Source organism: Xenopus tropicalis, chromosome 10 (assembly GCF_000004195.4).
Source record: "Xenopus tropicalis strain Nigerian chromosome 10, UCB_Xtro_10.0, whole genome shotgun sequence".
In the NCBI taxonomy this organism is placed as follows: domain Eukaryota; kingdom Metazoa; phylum Chordata; class Amphibia; order Anura; family Pipidae; genus Xenopus; species Xenopus tropicalis.
In genome coordinates, this window is record NC_030686.2 from 49,616,930 (window position 1) to 49,637,667 (window position 20,738).

Genomic DNA, 20,738 nt, shown 5'->3' on the forward strand with positions numbered 1-20,738 from the left:
GTAGATACACTTGTGCTTCAGCCGCCGGTAACACGGGCAAGCCTGCTTCTCTGTGGGCATCGCATTGTAGGGGGCACAGGGAACCAGGAGCGACGCCATTGGCTCAAGGTAAAAAAAAAATGTATTCTTTGTTAATTGTATAGAAAGGCTGTAATGGCAGTTGGGGGGGATCATAGGTGTACCTACCGTGTTCTTAACTGGGGTTTGAACTGGGTTCAAAAGTTTCCAAAATGTGGGTCACTCTGGGGGGTGCCAGAGGGATAAAGGGGGAGCCTAAATAGTTGAAGAGCTGAATAACTTCCTGCACTGGATACCCCAGTAATACTAACCCTAAGCAACAGGGCATTAAGCGGGTAGGTTCACCTTTACGTCAACTTTTAGTATGCTATAGAATGACATATTCTTAGCAACGTTTCAATTGGTCTTCATTTTTATTTTGTATAGTTAATTATGTGCCGTCTTCGTCTAAATCTTTGCAGCTTTCAAATGGGGGTCGCTGACCCCGGCAGCCAAAAACCTATTGCTCTGTGAGGCTTCAGTTTTATTGTTATTGTTACTTTTTATTACTTATCTTTGTTCATATTCCTGTCTCTCTTTCAAATCACCGCCTGGTTGCTAGGTTAAATTTGACCCTAGCAGCCAAATAGCTGCTGAAATTCCAAACTGCAAACCCAAATACTTCAAAAACCAAGAATAATAAAAAATGAAGGCCAATCGCAAATTGTATCAGAATAGCATTTTCTACATCATACTAAATGTTATTGTAAAGTTGTACCACCCCCTTTATGGGAATATTTCATAGTGACACTATATCCTATGGAGGGGAGGGATGGGGGATGAAGAAGGAAGAGTGAGGTAGGTGGGGTAAGATTAGGGGTAAGTAGCCAGAGGGATTCAGAGATGGCACAGTGCTCGGTGGGCTCATTTCTGTGTGGCGCCTCGTGGCATTGCAAAGGGCACAGCTAAATATAACCATTTCCAACCCAACTCCCACTCTGTAACCTGCCGACAGTGGCAGAACCTGACACCAGTTCTGCCACTACGTGGACCCGTCATGCCACCCTCCCTATATGGAACAGGACTGGCACTGCCCCCGGCTCTCTGGGTGGGCACGTGATGCCCCTTGCAAAGCAATTCCCACAGGGCACATAGAGATATACATGCTATACAACCAACCCGATCAGTAAACTAGAGAAATAAGAAGGATTTGTATCCTACCAGGAAGCTCTGCAAAACTGCAACTCCCAGCATCCTCTGCCAGTTTCCTCATTCTCCCAATACAATGATCTCTTCTTCATGGGTCTTTCTCTCCGCACTTCTTGTTCCATCCTCCCCCTGTGCCCAGGAAAAAGAAATTAGGAGTTTCTATGTATATCATATACAGGTATAGGACCGTTATCCAGAATGCTCGGGACTAAGGGTATTCTGGATAAGGGGTCTTTCCGTAATTTGGATCACCATACCTTAAGTCTACAAAAAATCAATAAAATATTAATTAAACCCAATAGGATTGTTTTGCATCCAATAAGGATTAATTATATCTTAGTTGGGATCAAGTACAGGTACTGTTTTATTATTACAGAGAAAAGGGAATCATTTAACCATTAAATAAACCCAATAGGGCTGTTCTGCCCCAATAAGGGGTAATTATATCTTAGTTGGGATCAAGTACAGGTACTGTTTTATTATTACAGAGAAAAGGGAATCATTTAACCATTAAATAAACCCAATAGGGCTGTTCTGCCCCCAATAAGGGGTAATTATATCTTAGTTGGGATCAAGTACAGGTACTGTTTTATTATTACAGAGAAAAGGGAATCATTTAACCATTAAATAAACCCAATAGGGCTGTTCTGCCCCAATAAGGGGTAATTATATCTTAGTTGGGATCAAGTACAGGTACTGTTTTATTATTACAGAGAAAAAGGAAATCAGTTTTAAAATTCTGTACTACTTGATTAAAATTGAGCCTATGGGAGACAGGCTTTCCGTAATTCAGAGCTTTCTGGATAATGGGTTCCCATACCTGTATATATATATAGCATATAATATATGGCCTTTGTGGGTGGATGTTTTGTCCTTTGGCTCAGGGAGGTGCAGTTCATCCTATAAAAGGTCTCCCTTTTGCCTGCTATATAGACAATGACACCCTAAGATGCATGTTGCAGTTGGTCTTCATTTATCTTATTTAAAAAGCAGCTATTAAATGAAGCGCTACAGGTACATGGCATATATCTGATATATATATGGGATTTCTAAGGGGGACAGGGGACACAAGGGGTGAGTAACAGATGCAGTTGAGGAATGGCACTGGCACTGTGGGAATTGCGGGGAAGGCTGCCCGGGAGTCACAGATCCGCGCCCGAGCGTATAATTAACGATACCTATAACTACCGCCTTTATTGTTCCTTGCAACAGCTGCTGTCTCACACTGAGTGCCCCCCAGGGACCCCGTGTGTGGGTGTCTTGTTACGTACACCGAGGGGAGGGATCGGTATACTGACAGTCTAACTAACTGGCACGGGGGCCGCTAACTGGCACAGGGGCAATAGGAGCTGCAGCCTATTCACTTTAACCAACTACTGAATGCCCCCAAACGGCAACCCTTGAATAAATACCCTTCTATAAACCCCATAGGAATGGATGCGGCTGAGTTTTTATGTATTAAGCGCTAAACTCACATTTTGTATAAATCTGCCCCTAAGGCTGGAGATGGGGCAAGTTCTGCTCCCCCCCCGGGTCAGACCATGGCAGAGGAAGTGCTTTGGAAAGCTCACAGTTCCCATAAGGGAAGAAAGCCATTACACATATAGACAAAACATTTATTTTCGGTGTAGTTTCCAGTAATATACGGCCCCACTGCCCATAAGCACGAGCCCCCATACGGAACAAAGGGAGAGTGGGGGAGACGCTCTGCATGTCCCACCCCCCCCATGACAGAGGGTCACATCCCAAAATATCCTTCCCTCAGGCACAATATATGGTCACAAGGCAGACATGTGCATGGGGTTAATGGGATTTACTATTGTGACTTGTGCAATGGCCAAGTCACAATAGTGCATTTAGTGCAATCAATGCATTCACCCGATTGGTCTGTCAAGCGTCTGTCAAATATGTGCCAAGTCACTTTAAAGGGGCAGTTCACCTTACATTATCTTTACCTATTACTAGCATCTTTTCAATTGGTCTTCATTTTTCATTTCTTATCATTTTTTAATTATTTGCCTTCTTTCAAAAGGGGGTCACTGACCCCGGCAGCCAAAAACAATTCCCCTGTATTAATATGGTTACTTTTTATTACTGATCTTACTATCTAGCCCCTCTCCTATTCATATTCCACTCTTTTATTTAACCCACTTTCTAAGGTAAACAAGACCCTAGCAACCCGATAGCTACAGAAATTCCAAACTGTGGAGCTGCTGAAAAACCACAAAAAATAAAAAATGAAGACCAATTGCAAACTGCCTCACAGTATCAACACCTACATCATAGTAAAAGTTAATTTATAGCTGAGCAACTCCTTTGACACATGTGTAAGTGCACAGAGCAATAGTTTGTGGCTGTGGGGGTCAGTGACCCTGGGATGGAAGCGACATTTATAACAAAATCAAGCAGCCTAAAACCCAAATTGCCTTGCTTTATGGGTCACTGAGTACTGGAGAGGGTAATAATATAGCCCAGCCCGGGGGGCAAGGTGGCACTGCCATCTCAAGGGGGTATGGCCTGGGGTGCCCCTGCCTAAGGTCTGTCGCTGCATTTCAATCACCCAAATCTTACAGCGCTGAAAAGCACCAGTACCTGGGGGTGCCACGTGTCCCCCATTCTATACAGGCACCCGAGGGCCCAGGCCACTTGGACACTTGCCTAGGGTTGCCATCTGGTCAGTATATCAACTGCCCAGGGCCCAGCCCGGATTTAATCCTTTCCCCCCGCACTACTATAACCCTGCCTACCCACTAAACCTCTGCCTGCGTAGCCCACTTAAACCCCAGCCCCACCCACTTACATAACTGATCCTCCCCTTTATATCACAACTCCGCCCCTTCATTCCTTTTACATAACAACTCCGCCCCCTCATCCCCTTTACATCGCAACTCCGCCCCCTCATCTCTTTACATAACAACTCCGCCCCCTCATCCCCTTTACATAGCAACTCCGCCCCCTCATCTCTTTACATCACAATTCCGCCCCCTCATCCCCTTTACATAGCAACTCCACCCCCTCATCCCCTTTACATCGCAACTCCGCCCCCTCATCCCCTTTACATCGCAACTCCGCCCCCTCACCCCTTTACATCGTAACTCCGCCCCCTCACCCCTTTACATCGCAACTCCGCCCCCTCATCCCCTTTACATCGCAACTCCGCCCCCTCATCCCCTTTACATCGCAACTCCGCCCCCTCATCCCTTTACATCGCAACTCCGCCCCCTCATCTCTTTACATCGTAACTCCGCCCCCTCATCCCTTTACATCGCAACTCCGCCCCCTCATCCCCTTTACATCGCAACTCCGCCCCCTCACCCCTTTACATCATAACTCCGCCCCCTCATCCCCTTTACATCGCAACTCCGCCCCCTCATCTCTTTACATCACAATTCCGCCCCTCATCCCCTTTACATCGCAACTTTGCCCCCTCATCCCCTTTACATCGCAACTCCGCCCCCTCATCCCCTTTACATCGCAACTCCGCCCCCTCATCCCCTTTACATCGCAACTCCGCCCCCTCATCCCCTTTACATCGCAACTCCGCCCCCTCATCCCCTTTACATCGCAACTCCGCCCCCTCATCCCCTTTACATCGCAACTCCGCCCCCTCATCCCCTTTACATCACAATTCCGCCCCCTCATCCCCTTTACATCGCAACTTTGCCCCCTCATCCCCTTTACATCGCAACTCCGCCCCCTCATCCCCTTTACATCACAATTCCGCCCCCTCATCCCCTTTACATCGCAACTTTGCCCCCTCATCCCTTTACATCGCAACTCCGCCCCCTCATCCCCTTTACATCGCAACTCCGCCCCCTCATCCCCTTTACATCACAATTCCGCCCCCTCATCCCCTTTACATCGCAACTTTGCCCCCTCATCCCCTTTACATCCCAACTCCGCCCCCTCATCCCCTTTACATCGCAACTCCGCCCCCTCATCCCCTTTACATCACAATTCCGCCCCCTCATCCCCTTTACATCGCAACTTTGCCCCCTCATCCCCTTTACATAGCAACTTTGCCTCTGCCCCTTTAGCTATTGACCACTTTAGGCTAAATCCTGCAATGGAGCTGACAGGGGGTTACCCCTCTCTTCTAATCATCCTGATAGGGGAACTGGATTTCTGATCCTTAGGGCAGCGCTGGACCCAATTACACCTCTGTTTCCCAAGAGGGGCCAAAGGCTGATTGGGGGGCTCCTTTGCCAGCGGACACAACTGTGTGCTGTGAGACTAAGGGCCAATACAGTTGTTACCCCTATTATTATTATTAACATTTATTTATAAAGCGCCCACATATTCCACAGCGCTGTACAATAATATCAATATAATATTACAGGAAACAGCATATGAGGCAAAATCCAGCGAGACACATTCCTCTCTATAGAGAGCTCTGTGCATTCCCCGTCTCAGCCCAGTACTTGCCCAGGCAGGTAGTGATGGTGCTGCCAGACCGGTTCCCTGCCTGACAAGGATATATAACTAAAGGTGGCCATACACGCACCGATATTATCGTACGAAACCTCGTTTCGTACGATAATCGGTGCGTGTATGGCATGTCAGCGAGCCGACCGATATCGCAGGAAGCTGCTGAAATCGGTCGGCTCGCCGATCGGCCAAGTTAGAAAATTTTGATCGGGCGCCATAGAAGGCGCCTGACCAAAATTCTCCCTTCAGAGCTGAATCGGCAGAAGGAGGTAGAAATCCTATTGTTTCTACCTCCTTACCTGCCGATTCAGCCCTGAATGGTGTGTGGCGGATCTGACGATGTTTCGTGCGACCGACGGTCGTACGAAACATCGTGAGATCGCCACGTGTATGGCCAGCTTTAGGCTTCACTCACAGAGCCCCCCACTGAGCTATTAAAGGGGAAGTTCAGCTTTATATTTACTTTTAAAATGAGGAAGACATTGACATTCTAAGAGAATTTGCAATTAGTCATCATTTTTTATGTTTACTCAGTTATGAAGTTTTTTCTTCAGCAGCTCTCCATTTGGTATTTCAGTGGCTATCTGGTTGCTAGGGTCTTATTTACCCTAGCAACAAGGCAGTAGTTTGAACAAATAGTAGAGGGCCTGCATAGAAAGACAAGTAATAAAAAGTATATTATTAATAACAATAACAATAAAACTGGAGCCTCACAGAGCAATAGGGTTTGGCTGCCGGGGTCAGTGACCCCCATTTGAAAGCTGGAAAGAGGCAGAAGAGAAAGGAAAAAAACTAAAAAAAAAAAAGAGATAAATTGCAAGGAATAGGGTATTCTATAACATACTAAAAGTTAACCTCCCCTTTAAATCAGACGACATAAAGGAAAGGGAATGTATCCCATGGGGTAGTGCCCCTTAATATAAACCAATCAGCATTCAGCCTCATAGCCAATCAGATGGAAGTGATTACTACCCATGTGCTGTTAGCTCTGCAGCCAAGTTTAGCCCACAATACGTGTATATGTGAATTCGGCATCTAACTGGAAGGCTTCCCCCAACCCATCTCCTGGGGAACTACAACTCCCAGCACCCACCGAGCAAGGCGGGATTTACAGTAAAGATAACACCAGGTGAACCATGATGAAAGGAAACTTATAATTAATGTTCCCACAGGCTGCTGAAATGTCTGTTTCCCACACAGGACACGGTGCTGCGCGGTTTCCTGATTCTAACCAATAGCGCTTGTGTCAGTTCTCTAATGGAATGGAACCTGTGCAGCCGCAGCATCCCCTCATGGGCCTTAACAGTCAAATATACTAAATTCTTCATTTAGGCTTCTACTCCATATTATTTCCCAAGCAGAACAGTGTGAAAGTATGAATTACTGTGTGCCCAGAACATTCCTTCTCTGTATATTTGTATTTATACATATGGGTAGGGGGTGCCATAGTGTTTCCCTTAGACAGTACAGTATGGGGGTACAGCTTATTGTGTGCCCAGAACATTCCTTCTCTGTATATTTGTATTTATACATATGGGTAGGAGCTGCCATAGTGTTTCCCTTAGACAGTACAGTATGGGGGTACAGCTTATTGTGTGCCCAGAACATTCCTTCTCTGTATATTTGTATTTATACATATGGGTAGGGGGTGCCATAGTGTTTCCCTTAGACAGTACAGTATGGGGGTACAGCTTATTGTGTGCCCAGAACATTCCTTCTCTGTATATTTGTATTTATACATATGGGTAGGGGGTGCCATAGTGTTTCCCTTAGACAGTACAGTATGGGGGTACAGCTTATTGTGTGCCCAGAACATTCCTTCTCTGTATATTTGTATTTATACATATGGGTAGGGGGTGCCATAGTGTTTCCCTTAGACAGTACAGTATGGGGGTACAGCTTATTGTGTGCCCAGAACATTCCTTCTCTGTATATTTGTATTTATACATATGGGTAGGAGCTGCCATAGTGTTTCCCTTAGACAGTACAGTATGGGGGTACAGCTTATTGTGTGCCCAGAACATTCCTTCTCTGTATATTTGTATTTATACATATGGGTAGGGGGTGCCATAGTGTTTCCCTTAGACAGTACAGTATGGGGGTACAGCTTATTGTGTGCCCAGAACATTCCTTCTCTGTATATTTGTATTTATACATATGGGTAGGGGGTGCCATAGTGTTTCCCTTAGACAGTACAGTATGGGGGTACAGCTTATTGTGTGCCCAGAACATTCCTTCTCTGTATATTTGTATTTATACATATGGGTAGGGGGTGCCATAGTGTTTCCCTTAGACAGTACAGTATGGGGGTACAGCTTATTGTGTGCCCAGAACATTCCTTCTCTGTATATTTGTATTTATACATATGGGTAGGAGGTGCCATAGTGTTTCCCTTAGACAGTACAGTATGGGGGTACAGCTTATTGTGTGCCCAGAACATTCCCTCTCTGTATATTTGTATTTATACATATGGGTAGGGGGTGCCATAGAGTTTCCCTTAGACAGTACAGTATGGGGTACAGCTTATTGTGTGCCCAGAACATTCCTTCTCTGTATATTTGTATTTATACATATGGGTAGGGGTGCCATAGTGTTTCCCTTAGACAGTACAGTATGGGGGTACAGCTTATTGTGTGCCCAGAACATTCCCTCTCTGTATATTTGTATTTATACATATGGGTAGGGGGTGCCATAGTGTTTCCCTTAGACAGTACAGTATGGGGTACAGCTTATTGTGTGCCCAGAACATTCCCTCTCTGTATATTTGTATTTATACATATGGGTAGGAGGTGCCATAGTGTTTCCCTTAGACAGTACAGTATGGGGGTACAGCTTATTGTGTGCCCAGAACATTCCTTCTCTGTATATTTGTATTTATACATATGGGTAGGAGGTGCCATAGTGTTTCCCTTAGACAGTACAGTATGGGGGTACAGCTTATTGTGTGCCCAGAACATTCCTTCTCTGTATATTTGTATTTATACATATGGGTAGTGGGGGCATAGTGTTTCCCTTAGACAGTACAGTATGGGGGTACAGCTTATTGTGTGCCCAGAACATTCCTTCTCTGTATATTTGTATTTATACATATGGGTAGGGGGTGCCATAGTGTTTCCCCTAGACAGTACAGTATGGGGGTACAGCTTATTGTGTGCCCAGAACATTCCTTCTCTGTATATTTGTATTTATACATATGGGTAGGAGGTGCCATAGTGTTTCCCTTAGACAGTACAGTATGGGGGTACAGCTTATTGTGTGCCCAGAACATTCCCTCTCTGTATATTTGTATTTATACATATGGGTAGGGGGTGCCATAGTGTTTCCCATAGCAGTGCCCCTCATTCAGTTGTGTGAGCTCTGGGGGCGCCATTACTAGAGCCGTTTATGCAGAATACATGACCAAAGGCCATATGGCAGCTCCTCCTACTATATATATATATATTGATTATAAAGCAACTAGATTTTTCTTTTTCACTACATTTCATTTTGTCCTTAATTTTTTTTAAAAGAAATTCTGATGAATGCCATTGGGGCTGCAACACAGATAATTATGTGTTTGGGGTATATAATTTCAAAGCAGATTCACTTTGTACCAGTTTCACTGTCAGACATTGTTATGGGGGGTTTTTTTCTTTTCCTACCATAATTAAAACAATTTGCCTGCAACCACGCGGGGCGGGTATGGGATTTAACATTTATAGAACAGAAGAACGTTTTATTGTTTTATCAGGCGTCAGGAAAAGAACCCCCATTCTACGTCAGTACCATATAAAGGCACAGGGCTGCAGGCTGAGTTATACAGGGAACTCTGAGTATCACTCATGTATTATAAGGGATAATGTACCCCCTACTGTAAATGATAAGGATATTAGCAGTCACTGAGGGGTTCTGTGCCCCCCATATAAAGGCACAAGGCTGCAGGCTGAGTTATACAGGGAACTCTGAGTATCACTCATGTATTATAAGGGATAATGTACCCCCTACTGTAAATGATAAGGATATTAGCAGTCACTGAGGGGTTCTGTGCCCATATAAAGGCACAAGGCTGCAGGCTGAGTTATACAGGGAACTCTGAGTATCACTCATGTATTATAAGGGATAATGTACCCCCTACTGTAAATGATAAGGATATTAGCAGTCACTGAGGGGTTCTGTGCCCCCCATATAAAGGCACAAGGCTGCAGGCTGAGTTATACAGGGAACTCTGAGTATCACTCATGTATTATAAGGGATACTGTACCCCCTACTGTAAATGATAAGGATATTAGCAGTCACTGAGGAGAATATATATTTTTCATGGGTCAGTGCATTATTCACACAGAGCTAATGGGAAAGTGGGGAGAGGAGCAGAACACTGGGCCCAATGACTCTCCCCTATGAGAGGGGCTCAGGCCCCGGGGCTGCCGTACACCACTCGCTTATCACACAATGATCTGTTCTTTATTTTGTGAATTGGCTCTGAGATATTTTTAATGGTTCATGTGACCGGCAGTCCCCTTCCTTCCTGTGCCGGGGGCTCGCACGCTGGCGCTGGTTCCTATAGCCGTGCGTCCCACTCCCAGTGAAACAGGAGCGAGCCTGCCCTCCCCTCACTGAGGAATGCACAGAATTCCCTGCATGGAATGTTTAGGGCTGAGGTGAGTGGGAGACACGGAGGACGGAGACAGACTAGCGCAGGTAGGTACCCTCCCAAACTGCACCAGGATAAGGACCCCCTCACCCCCATTCAAGGTAATGGGGCAGCAAAAGTTATTGTAAACCCTCTGGGGCTCATTTATAAACTCTGGGCAACTTTGAACATAGGCAGTAACCCATAGCAACAAATCAATAACTGGCTTTTTTCTAGTAATGAAAGCAAACATTTGATTGGTTGCCAAGGGTTACTGCCCCCCCCACCCCCCCCCCCACCCCCTCTCGCAATATTTGGCCTAAGAATTTCCTTGTACGTTTAGGTTACCCATTAACTGGATTTTGTTCTATTTTCTGTCCTTTCGCATATAAATTGCCCTGAACTAGTGCTGGGATCCGGGTTTCTGCCACCTAGTCATGCTCTGGTGTTTATGAGAAAATTTCCATTTAAGTTGTGGCACCTCCTACCTATACTGTGGCACTGCTATGGGAAACACTATGGCACCTCCTACCTATACTGTGGCACTGCTATGGGAAACACTATGGCACCTCCTACCTATACTGTGGCACTGCTATGGGAAACACTATGGCACCTCCTACCCATATGTATAAATACAAATATACAGAGAAGGAATGTTCTGGGCACACAATAAGCTGTACCCCCATACTGTACTGTCTAAGGGAAACACTATGGCACCCCCTACCCATATGTATAAATACAAATATACAGAGAAGGAATGTTCTGGGCACACAATAAGCTGTACCCCCATACTGTACTGTCTAAGGGAAACACTATGGCACCCCCTACCCATATGTATAAATACAAATATACAGAGAAGGAATGTTCTGGGCACACAATAAGCTGTACCCCCATACTGTACTGTCTAAGGGAAACACTATGGCACCCCCTACCCATATGTATAAATACAAATATACAGAGAAGGAATGTTCTGGGCACACAATAAGCTGTACCCCCATACTGTACTGTCTAAGGGAAACACTATGGCACCCCCTACCCATATGTATAAATACAAATATACAGAGAGGGAATGTTCTGGGCACACAATAAGCTGTACCCCCATACTGTACTGTCTAAGGGAAACACTATGGCACCCCCTACCCATATGTATAAATACAAATATACAGAGAAGGAATGTTCTGGGCACACAATAAGCTGTACCCTCATACTGTACTGTCTAAGGGAAACACTATGGCACCTCCTACCCATATGTATAAATACAAATATACAGAGAAGGAATGTTCTGGGCACACAATAAGTTGTACCTCCATACTGTACTGTCTAAGGAAAACAAATATACAGAGACGGAATGCTGTGGGCTCATGACAGAAACAGTTAACGCCTATAAAATCCGGTACTTTCTTGGCATCCTCGGTTCACATAAGGAATAACAAAGCTTAATATTCCCAGCACCTTGCTGCATTAATAGAGTAGGGAGGAGTGCCTGGCGCTACCCCGGTGGCACAGAGTAGACGCTGGCACAGCTGACCTGCCCCCCCCCCGTTGAGTGGACGCGGATTTTCCAAGCCCCCTTGTTACGATGCAGAAGTGATTTTCCGCTTTGCATAGAGGTTGCTTTCATGCCACTTCCCCATTCCCCCGTGCAGTCTCTTCCCCCCGTGCAGTCTCTTCCCCTGTGCGTTACGCCTGCCGGCTCGTCGTCTCAGTGACAGAGAGAGAAAACTTTGAGACGCCAGGCTAAAGGGTAAGTGGTGGAGGGCTGCTTTTCCTTTCTGTAAACACTGACAGGCTTCTCTGTGTACTTTCTGTGTTTGGTCTCGGGTTGCTGGGGGTTGTAGTTTAGTAGCTGTCTGTAGGCTTGTGCCTTTCATTATGACTGAATCCCCTTTCCCCCCGTGCTGGGACACAGCAATGCTAGTGTGTGGGGGGGCTGAGTAGCTTATTATATTGCCACAGGGTTCCCGTATCACACGTACATGTGGCACCTTCTCTCTCCCAGTTCTCACCTCCGTCTCATAATCTCCAATATTTCCTCTCTCCCACTTTGCCTTCACTTCTGCCCCTCTCTCCCTGCCAGACTCAGCTGTCACCCCCACCCATCTTATTCTCACCCTTCCCAGGGGCGTCAGTCTAAGGGCCTCATCTACCAAACCCCGGAGAAGACTATCTGTCTTTGCATGTATGTGTACTGATCTCTCTCTAAATATATAGTGAATAAAGTACCCTCAGTTGCATAATATAAGGATATTATTTCTATATGGTCATGGAACTCCAGGGTGACTTCTAATATCCTTGTATTTTACAACAGGGGGTACTGTCACTAAGCTCTGATTATAACCGATGACATCACTAAGCACCATTTATAAGGATATAATTTACAGTTTGGTCCCATAGGGAAATGACCCGACTGTATATTATATACATAAATATATATTTAGTCCACTCTGAGGGTAAATATACTACCAGTATTTGATCAAGCTGGAGTCCCCCAGTGGAAGCCCACTCAGACACAGGTACAGGTATGGGATCCCTTATCCGGAAACCCCTTATCCAGAAAGCTCTGAATTACGGAACGCCCGTCTCCCATAGACTCCATTTTAATCAAATAATTCAAATAATTCAGAATTTTAATAATAAAACAGTACCTTGTAATTGATCCCAACTAAGATATAAATAATCCTTATTGGGGGCAGAACAATCCTATTGGGTTTATTTAATGTTTTATTGATTTTTAAGTAGATTTAAGGTATGGAGATCCAAACTACGGAAAGACCCCTTATCCGGAATACCCTTGGTCCCAAGCATTCTGGATAATGGGTCCTATACCTGTACTATATAAATCACAAGCAACCAGTGTCCTGGCCAGAAATACCACTGTCCAGTGGCTACTGTGGCATTCTGGGAGTTGTAGTCCACAACATTAGATGATGGATCCTTGGCCTAAAAGCCAAGCCATTGATTTATTTCTAATCCTCGGAGGTATGACTTGCCGCTAAGAGCTAGCAATCTATCTAGCGAGGGTTGCTGTTCCGGTAAGGCAGCACACTGCACACTAACACAGCAGCCCAGTGTTCCCATTGGGTTGGGCAGAGGAGAGACTGAGCCGTGGGTGCTTCTGGCAGAGCAGCGTACGGCCTGTCACCGATCCATTCTGCACTCCCGTGCCCCCCCCAGAGGCAAGAAGAGACCCTTTATTGAGTCGCTAACTGGAGACAACCCTCTCATTATACAGATCCATGTGAGCCAGATGTACCCGTCCCTTTGGACTCAGCGTGTTCCGTTCCCACTCTCAGGTGTTGGATCAGAGCAGAGGTTCTGCAGAGGTTCTGCTTCAGACTTCTCACTGGCGCCGACACACAAGGTAATATCTTGCTATCCGCCACCTATTTCCTATATAGAAATGTTATAGTCTGTGTCTATATCCCCACTCAGTAGCCCCGGGAGCACACACTCTAGGGTCCAACCTTGCTCTCCCGGTGCCCTTTGCTCTCTCGTTTCACCCCATCCTTCATCCTTGGCCTCTCACAGATCCTTCCTTTCCTCCTGGATTCTGAATGTTCCGCTCCAGTCTCCTGTTTTGTTTCCTTCCTGGCGAGTCTCCCAACCCTCCTCTTCTTCACTCTCTCTTCTCCGAGACACACTTTGTAATGTATCTACATCTGCCAGCTCTCTGCTTCCGGTCTCTCCTAATGCCCACCTAGTGCCACTCTATGCCTGGAAGTGTTGCTCTGTGCCCAGGGCATTGGCTACATACTCTCACTCCTGCTTCTGCTCTCTCTACTCTTGCTTTTACAGTCTCGCGCTGTCTCTCTGTGTCTCCCATACGTTGTCTCTCTGTGTCTTCCATACAATGTCTCTCTGTCTCCCATAAGGAGTCTCTCTGCGTCTCCCATAAGAAGTCTCTCTGCGTCTCCCATAAGGAGTCTCTCTGCATCTCCCATAAGGAGTCTCTCTGCGTCTCCCATTAGGAGTCTCTCTGCGTCTCCCATTAGGAGTCTCTCTGTGTCTCCCATAAGGAGTCTCTCACATAGGGTGTCTTTCTGTGTCTCCCATAGGGTGTCTCTCTGTGTCTCCCATAGGGTATCTCTCTTTGTCTCCCATAGGGTGTCTCTCTGTATCTCCCATAGGGTGTCTCTCTGTATCTCCCATAGGGTGTCTCTCTGTGTCTCCCATAGGGTGTCTCTCTGTGTCTCCCATAGGGTGTCTCTCTGTGTCTCCCATAGGGTATCTCTCTTTGTCTCCCATAGGGTGTCTCTCTGTATCTCCCATAGGGTGTCTTTCTGTGTCTCCCATAGGGTGTCTCTCTGTGTCTCCCATAGGGTATCTCTCTGTGTCTCCCATAGGGTATCTCTCTTTGTCTCCCATAGGGTGTCTCTCTGTGTCTCCCATAGGGTATCTCTCTTTGTCTCCCATAGGGTGTCTCTCTGTGTCTCCCATAGGGTGTCTCTCTGTGTCTCCCATAGGGTGTCTCTCTGTGTCTCCCATAGGGTGTCTCTCTGTGTCTCCCATAGGGTATCTCTCTGTGTCTCCCATAGGGTATCTCTCTTTGTCTCCCATAGGGTGTCTCTCTGTGTCTCCCATAGGGTGTCTCTCTGTGTCTCCCATAGGGTGTCTCTCTGTGTCTCCCATAGGGTGTCTCTCTGTGCCTCCCTTAGGGAGTCTCTATGTGTCTCCCATAGGGTGTCTTTCTGTGTCTCCCATAAGGAGTCTCTCTGTCTCTCCCATAGGGTGTCTCTCTGTGCCTCCCATACGATGTCTCTCTGTCTCTCCCATACAATGTCTCTCTGTCTCTCCCATACAATGTCTCTCTGTCTCTCTCATGGGGTGTCTCTCTGTCTCTCCCATACGGTGTCTCTCTGTCTCTCCCATACAGTGCACTTATTCCAATGCTGCCAAACTTCCCACTTCTGCCCCCGTGACTCCGGCTTAACCCCACTCCTGGTTCTTGCCCTCACCTTTGCTACTCACTATACTCTTAACAGTCTTACAATTCTCTGCCCAACCTCGTCTAAAGGTCCCCATACACGGGCCGATTGTAGCTGCCGATATGGGTCCTTTAGACAGAGTCGGCAGTTAATTGGCCTGTGTATGGGCACTACCAACGGGCCTGCCCGACCCATATCTAGCCTGAAATAAGCCAGATCTCGATCGGGCAGGTTAGAAAATGTAGTCGGATCGGGGACCGCATCGACTCCCGATCCGACTAGATTTTCTAACCTGCCCCAGACCGACTTTGCTTATGCCGTCATTATAATTAGATCGTTTGGCCCCAGGGCCAAATGATTGAATTAGCCTAAATTCCCCCGATATCGCCCACCCGTAGGTGGGGATATTGGAAGAAGATCTGATCACTTGGCGACATCGCCAAGCGAGCGGATCTTAAGGTGTATGGCCACCTTAACAATTCTCTGCCCAACCTCGTCTTACAATTCTCTGTCCAACTTCACCATGCAATACTCTGCCCAACTTCGTCTTGCAGTATTCTGCCCAACCTCATTTTACAATACTCTGTCCACTCTGGCACACTCGCTGGCCCACAGTCTGGTTGGTAACCGCGTAAAGGCACAAAGACTTATGGCCCCCATACACGTTGAGATCCACTCGCTGGGCGAGATCGCCAAGCGAGCGGATCTTCACCCGATATCCCCACCTACAGGTGGGCGATATCGGGGAGCGTGTAGGTAAAAAAAAAAAAATTTGATCGTTTGGCCCTGGGGCCAAACGATCGAATTATATTGGCATCGATGGGGCAGCCGGTTCGTGGGACCGCATCAACGAGCCAATGCAGCCCCGATCCGACTGAATTTTCTAACCTGGTCGATCAATATCTGCCCAATTTCAGGCCGGATATCGGTCGGTCAGGCCCCTCGTTTCTGCCCCTACACGGGCCGATAAGCTGCCGAATCTGTCCAAGGGACCCATATCAGCAGCTACTATCAGCCCGTGTATGGCCACCTTTAGTTTCTTCTTCCTACAAGCCTGGCTCTCTCCTGTGTCTCATGTTGCCGAAAGCCCTATTTACCTGTTGCTGATACATTTGGGCTGGATTCCAACAGTTAAACATGTAGGGACATCTCAGTGCTATAGTAACCGGACTGAGCATAAAGTGAGCTGCGCAGGAGGCGCACAGGCTGGGGGTTCCCATAGTCACCCTGTTGTTGCCCTGGTGCCTCCCAGGCTTTAAACTGTTACATAGACTCTTCTGCTGTTATAGAAATGGGCTACAGAACTAAACACAATATTCAAAGGGGAACTAAAGCCTGAAAATTATACTACTATAAATACTGCATTTTATATATTACATTTACTGTACCAGCCCGTAGGTCCAACAGTCCTATAACAGTAATAATCCGGGGTTTTAAACTTGGCCCCAGCAGCTATCCGGTTGCTAGGGTCCAAATCAGCCTAGCAACCAGTCAGTGGTTTGAAACAGAGACTGAAATATGAATACAGGAGGGCCTTAATAGAAAATTATGGATTAAAAAGTAACAATATCAATAGATCACATATCTATTAGTATTATATAGTTGGGATCAAGTACAGGTACTGTTTTATTATTACAGAGAAAAGGGAATCATTTAACCATGAAATAAACCCAATAGGGCTGTTCTGCCCCAATAAGGGGTAATTATATCTTAGTTGGGATCAAGTACAGGTACTGTTTTATTATTACAGAGAAAAGGGAATCATTTAACCATGAAATAAACCCAATAGGGCTGTTCTGCCCCAATAAGGGGTAATTATATCTTAGTTGGGATCAAGTACAGGTACTGTTTTATTATTACAGAGAAAAGGGAATCATTTAACCATTAAATAAACCCAATAGGATTGTTCTGCCCCCAATAAGGGGTAATTATATCTTAGTTGGGATCAAGTACAGGTACTGTTTTATTATTACAGAGAAAAGGGAATCATTTAACCATTAAATAAACCCAATAGGATTGTTCTGCCCCCAATAAGGGGTAATTATATCTTAGTTGGGATAAAGTTCAAGTACTGTTTTATTATTACAGAGAAAAGGGAATCATTTAACCATTAAATAAACCCAATAGGATTGTTCTGCCCCCAATAAGGGGTAATTATATCTTAGTTGGGATCAAGTACAGGTACTGTTTTATTATTACAGAGAAAAGGGAATCATTTAACCATTAAATAAACCCAATAGGATTGTTCTGCCCCCAATAAGGGGTAATTATATCTTAGTTGGGATAAAGTTCAAGTACTGGTATTAGGTATTTTGTGAGTGTTATAAAATGCAGCATTTCTAGCCTACTCCTTTGTTTGGCTTTAGTTCTCCTTTAACTGTCCCTATTCAGTGGCAGAAGTGGGCACATTTTACTGCTGCAAACAGATTTACGTTTAGTCGGTGGCAGCAGGGTGCAGAGGCCACAATGCGCAGGATAGTGGGGAGGCTTTAATGCATCTGGTCGCATGTTTTCCTCTCGCAGGTGTTATTTATATCCTGCGGCGGTTGCTTTCTGTTTCTCGCTTGAGAGGCCGTGTGACTGACACGTTTGCTGATATGGGCCCCACTGCGCCGGCTCTGCTATCTGTAACGTATGTCTCTTATCTGCCCCCCACGAGATGGGCTGATAGCAATACAATTAAAGGAACAGTAACACCAAACAATGAAAGTGTTTTAAAGTAATTAAAATGTAATGTACTGTTGCCCTGCATTGGTGTGTTTGCTACAGAAACACTATTAAGTTTATATAAGTACCCCGCTGTGTAGCCCCGGGGGCAGCCATTCCTGCACCGGTACAGCTGGGGTGTTTGCTACAGAAACCCTACTATAGTTTATATAAATACCCCACTGTGTAGCCCCGGGGGCAGCCGTTCCTGCACTGGTACAGCTGGGGTGTTTGCTACAGAAACCCTACTATAGTTTATATAAATACCCTGCTGTGTAGCCCCGGGGGCAGCCATTCCTGCACCGGTACAGCTGGGGTGTTTGCTACAGAAACCCTACTATAGTTTATATAAATACCCCACTGTGTAGCCCCGGGGGCAGCCGTTCCTGCACTGGTACAGCTGGGGTGTTTGCTACAGAAACCCTACTATAGTTTATATAAATACCCTGCTGTGTAGCCCCGGGGGCAGCCATTCCTGCACCGGTACAGCTGGGGTGTTTGCTACAGAAACCCTACTATAGTTTATATAAATACCCCACTGTGTAGCCCCGGGGTCAGCCATTCCTGCACTGGTACAGCTGGGGTGTTTGCTACAGAAACCCTACTATAGTTTATATAAATACCCCGCTGTGTAGCCCCGGGGGCAGCCGTTCCTGCACCGGTACAGCTGGGGTGTTTGCTACAGAAACCCTACTATAGTTTATATAAATACCCCGCTGTGTAGCCCCGGGGTCAGCCATTCCTGCACCGGTACAGCTGGGGTGTTTGCTACAGAAACCCTACTATAGTTTATATAAATACCCCACTGTGTAGCCCAGGGGGCAGCCATTCCTGCACCGGTACAGCTGGGGTGTTTGCTACAGAAACCCTACTATAGTTTATATAAATACCCCACTGTGTAGCCCCGGGGGCAGCCGTTCCTGCACTGGTACAGCTGGGGTGTTTGCTACAGAAACCCTACTATAGTTTATATAAATACCCCACTGTGTAGCCCCGGGGGCAGCCGTTCCTGCACTGGTACAGCTGGGGTGTTTGCTACAGAAACCCTACTATAGTTTATATAAATACCCCGCTGTGTAGCCCCGGGGGCAGCCGTTCCTGCACTGGTACAGCTGGGGTGTTTGCTACAGAAACCCTACTATAGTTTATATAAATACCCCACTGTGTAGCCCAGGGGGCAGCCATTCCTGCACCGGTACAGCTGGGGTGTTTGCTACAGAAACCCTACTATAGTTTATATAAATACCCCACTGTGTAGCCCAGGGGGCAGCCATTCCTGCACCGGTACAGCTGGGGTGTTTGCTACAGAAACCCTACTATAGTTTATATAAATACCCCACTGTGTAGCCCCGGGGGCAGCCGTTCCTGCACTGGTACAGCTGGGGTGTTTGCTACAGAAACCCTACTATAGTTTATATAAATACCCCACTGTGTAGCCCCGGGGGCAGCCGTTCCTGCACTGGTACAGCTGGGGTGTTTGCTACAGAAACCCTACTATAGTTTATATAAATACCCCGCTGTGTAGCCCCGGGGGCAGCCGTTCCTGCACTGGTACAGCTGGGGTGTTTGCTACAGAAACCCTACTATAGTTTATATAAATACCCCACTGTGTAGCCCAGGGGGCAGCCATTCCTGCACCGGTACAGCTGGGGTGTTTGCTACAGAAACCCTACTATAGTTTATATAAATACCCCACTGTGTAGCCCCGGGGGCAGCCATTCCTGCACCGGTACAGCTGGGGTGTTTGCTACAGAAACCCTACTATAGTTTATATAAATACCCCGCTGTGTAGCCCCGGGGGCAGCCATTCCTGCACTGGTACAGCTGGGGTGTTTGCTACAGAAACCCTACTATAGTTTATATAAATACCCCGCTGTGTAGCCCCGGGGGCAGCCGTTCCTGCACTGGTACAGCTGGGGTGTTTGCTACAGAAACCCTACTATAATTTATATAAATACCCCGCTGTGTAGCCCCGGGGGCAGCCATTCCTGCACCGGTACAGCTGGGGTTTAAATTTAAATGAAATTAATACAAATACAAAGGGTGTAATATGCAGTGTAGGGATACATTGATGCAGAACTAGTTTGCAGGTAAGCACAATGCATCTACATGTATGTACTGAATGCATGGTTGCTGAGGGGGGTTAAATGGATACGGGAATACAGTGGCGCAGCTCCGTATTACCGGCTGGTTCAATAGTTTCAGGCGGAGGGGCAGAGGAAGGATGCACTGGGTCAGGAGTATGATCTGGGGAGGGGAATGGGGAGGATGTTTTGCAGGAAACTGCGATATAAAAAGAAACTGCTTTGCCTTTAACCCACTGGCAGGGCAACTTTGGGCGGCGACCCCCGGGGGGCCAGGGGGCAGTTTGGATGGCACCGTGGGGCATTCATTAACTGCAGAGAGGGGTTAAAATAAATAAACGCCACCCAGCTCAGTTAACTGTTTGATCCCAGACAAGCAATTAATTTTACCTAAATCTTCAAGAGAAACAGGAAAAACAGGAACTGAGAGATGATTGGCCGATACTGGGCGATACACATTCGCTTGTTTCACCGAGAAGGAAAAAAAACACTTCCTCTGCGTTCTCTCTCCCTGATGCTTCAGAGATGGGCTCTTTCCGGGCCGTGTGTGTTCTAGTTCTGCGGGTTCCTGTTTCTCAGATGAAAAGGTCATTTTCTTCTAACTGCGCTTACACGGCGGTCGCAGCGCTGGATAAGGATCCGTTATCGCTTCACCTCTGCTGATGTTTATTTCTACTCACCTGGAGGGGTTAACGGCATTAAGGACTCACTTTATGGCAACGGCGAATGGCTGACGCTGGACTCTATTCGTGTACTTCTATTCCGGGGATCATAGTAAAT

General features: G+C 46.5%; 1 protein-coding gene across 9 annotated transcripts in view; it reads left to right on the forward strand.

Moving 5' to 3' along the window:
• pik3r6 (phosphoinositide-3-kinase regulatory subunit 6) overlaps positions 1-20,738 on the forward strand; it is a 41,937-nt gene continuing 21,199 nt past the window's right edge. For 2 of the 9 annotated variants that reach the window (XM_012954257.3, XM_012954259.3), the window contains exons 1-2: positions 11,561-11,987; positions 13,476-13,604. The gene's annotated coding sequence lies outside the window, so the exon portion shown is untranslated. 9 annotated transcript variants of the gene reach the window in all.